We start from the raw sequence: 2,919 nt of genomic DNA, 5'->3' as shown, positions 1-2,919 counted from the left end.
ACGGATGAAATTGTTCAGAAGGAAAAGGAATTAGGTTGTGGGAAAGGGATAGGAAGGAAAAGAAAGTTAGCTGCTCTATTACAGTCTCTTATTTCCTTGAAAAGAAATATTTGTGCTAATAACAATTGGAGATTTTTGCACTGAATAGCTACTTTAAAGATAACTATCCATAATGTATTATTAACTGTTGCTCTTCTCGTATTATTGTTATGAAATTTTGCTTTACTTTTTTCCATAAAATGAAAAAAAAAATCTTCCAGTACGCAAGTGATAGTGTTTCGTGGGAGATAGACACTTTGTTATGTAACACATGTATCCAAGTGTACAGATCACAGCATATTATAGCAGTTTGAACAATACTTCACACTGATTTTCAAAACAGTTTGAAGTTAGAAGTGTGTGTGCCTGTCACACTCATGTGTGGAATGAAGCATTAATTACTCTAAGACCTTGGGAAAGAATGGTTTTGCCCTACCATTTTTAACCCTAAAGGCAAAATGGAACTTTGCATGTTGGAATATTTGTTAGACACAAGGCGCTATTCAAAACTATCTCAGGCTGAGATCATAGCCTATACCAACTCTTTCTCCTTAACTCAGATAATTGGGTAGAGTACGTATATGGTGGCCCTTGAAATTAGCCTTTGTCACTTTTCCCTGGAAAGAGAGAGAATAAAAATGCTTGGAGGGATAAAACACATTTCTATTTTCTATTGTATTCTTTGTCCCTTTTCTTTATTTTCCTTTCCATTGCAGTTACCCTTTCCTTTTAAACAATAACTTCCTATTTCACAATATCTATTATAAATTTTAGTTCTTGTTTACACTTTCAGTTTCTTACACCAGAGAGACAATGAGATATATACGCATATGTCTAACTTATTTCATTTACAGTTATTGTGTCAAAGTCCGTCCATTTAGCTACAAGTACCTGTACTTTATCCTTCTTTATGCGTGAGCAATACTTCATTATACTTTTTAAAAACCTACATCTTTTTTTAGTTTATTCTGCAGTTTTCAGATGTTTGGGCTGTTTCCAAGGTTTAATTTTTAAAAACTGTGCTGCTTTGAATACAGGTGCACTTCTTTCAATGTAATATGATGTTTTTACATCTTTTGGGAAGATCCCAAGAAGCAGACTAGCTGGGTCAAATGAAACCTCTAAATCTGGCTTTAACTAAACCTTCTTTTCCACTAAAGTAATTCCACTTCAGTTATTGGTTGAGTAGCACTGGATGATAGGGGCAGAAGAGACTGCAGTTACTTTCGTAACTCCATTTCAAAAGTCACTTAAATTCAAGTAAACTGTAGATAAACTCATTCCATTACCTCACTCATGTAGCTCATAGATACGAACAAATGGTTAAAACAAATTGGGACATGAGGAAAATATTAAACCACAATGTCCATGGTCAGCAATGTCTGAGAAATGTAAGCCACATGGTAATTGTGTGGCATTCTTGTAAAATTCTTAAAAATGAGACACTATGGTTACTATGGGAACCTAAAACATCTATAACCTTGAGGTAAAGTCAAAATGAGGGGTGAAAAACTGTGAGCCCTGACCTGAGGGGTCAGGACATCAGTGACCGGCTCAAAAGAAAGGCTTCTTTGTTCCATACCTTCCGTCTCTCTTGCATGGGAGATTTCCTCTCCGACACTGCTCTAGCAGCAGCACTTGGGCTTGCGCAGCAGGTGTCAGCTTGGTGCACGGACTTGCAGGGATGGTAACACACTGGGTGTGTGGAGTGTTAGAAGTCCGCAATTTGGAAGTAGCTGTCTCTTTTAATTGTTTTTTATCAACTATATACATTTATTGATAAAATGGATCAAGTCCTCAAACAACTGAAGGAAATATAGACATTTACAATTAGAGATTTTTGGATAGAATTTGGAACTCATATATGCAACACTCCCACTACATGTACATAGTTTCCAAAACATAATGTTGGTATGTACATTTCAGTTACTGGAATGCCACATACATTTCATCCAGTGCCACGTTCTGTATGAAAAGGAATGAAGACAAAGACATAGTCAAATCTCCCTTGCTTATCATGAATTCATGAATGTCAGTTTTCTTGTTCTATATCCATTCCACAGCTTTCTATCATTCTTATTAATTAAATAATTTTATTTATTTATTTATTTATTTATTTATTTTAGGGAAGGGTCTACAGGGTGCTCAGGGTCTCACTACTAGATCAGACTCATAGTGATCCACCTGTTTACAGCCTCCCAAAAGCTGGGATTACAGGCGCAAGCCTGTTGCCAACTCAGCGTGCCGCAGGGGCGAGGCCAGCAAGGCAGTCTGGGAATTGAACTGTGGCCCCTGCACCTGCTTGCAAGTGCTTTAATCTATTGAGCTATTTGGCTTGCCCTTGTTCTTATTAATTTAGAGAAATTAAATGTGATATGTGTCCTGAAGTGTTTTCCTTTAAGTAGTCAGTGAATTTCAATTTCTAGTCTTTCCACTTAATTTCCTCTCATTCTCATTATGCACATAGAGCTTGACATATTTTATTCTTCTTTTGTCAGCTATTTTATTTTTATTAGAATTTTATGAAAAGCTATTTATTTGTGACAAAACCTGTGATTTTTATAAGGAAAAATCAAATATGATTCTTCTTCCTATACTGGTAAGATAGATTATGCCAAATTTATTACTTCAGATGAGATGTCTGCATTTCAAATGTAGAAATTCATTTGTGCTCTAGAATTCATTTGAACAAAAATATAAAGGAAAAATAAGATTTATTTTTTCTTCTGTAAAAGATGTCAGAATATGAGTGGCAATTACCCTAGGTAGGCCACCTTTTGCTATAGTCCAAGTATTTATATAATATGCATTAGAATTATTACCATGGTTTATAGTGCACCTATTATATATATATATATATATATATATATATATATATAT

The sequence above is a fragment of the Octodon degus genome, unplaced genomic scaffold (assembly GCF_000260255.1).
Source record: "Octodon degus isolate 3935 unplaced genomic scaffold, OctDeg1.0 scaffold00289, whole genome shotgun sequence".
NCBI classification, from domain to species: Eukaryota; Metazoa; Chordata; class Mammalia; order Rodentia; family Octodontidae; genus Octodon; species Octodon degus.
The sequence above is the reverse complement of the archived record's forward strand: the minus strand, read 5'-3'. Positions refer to the sequence as shown.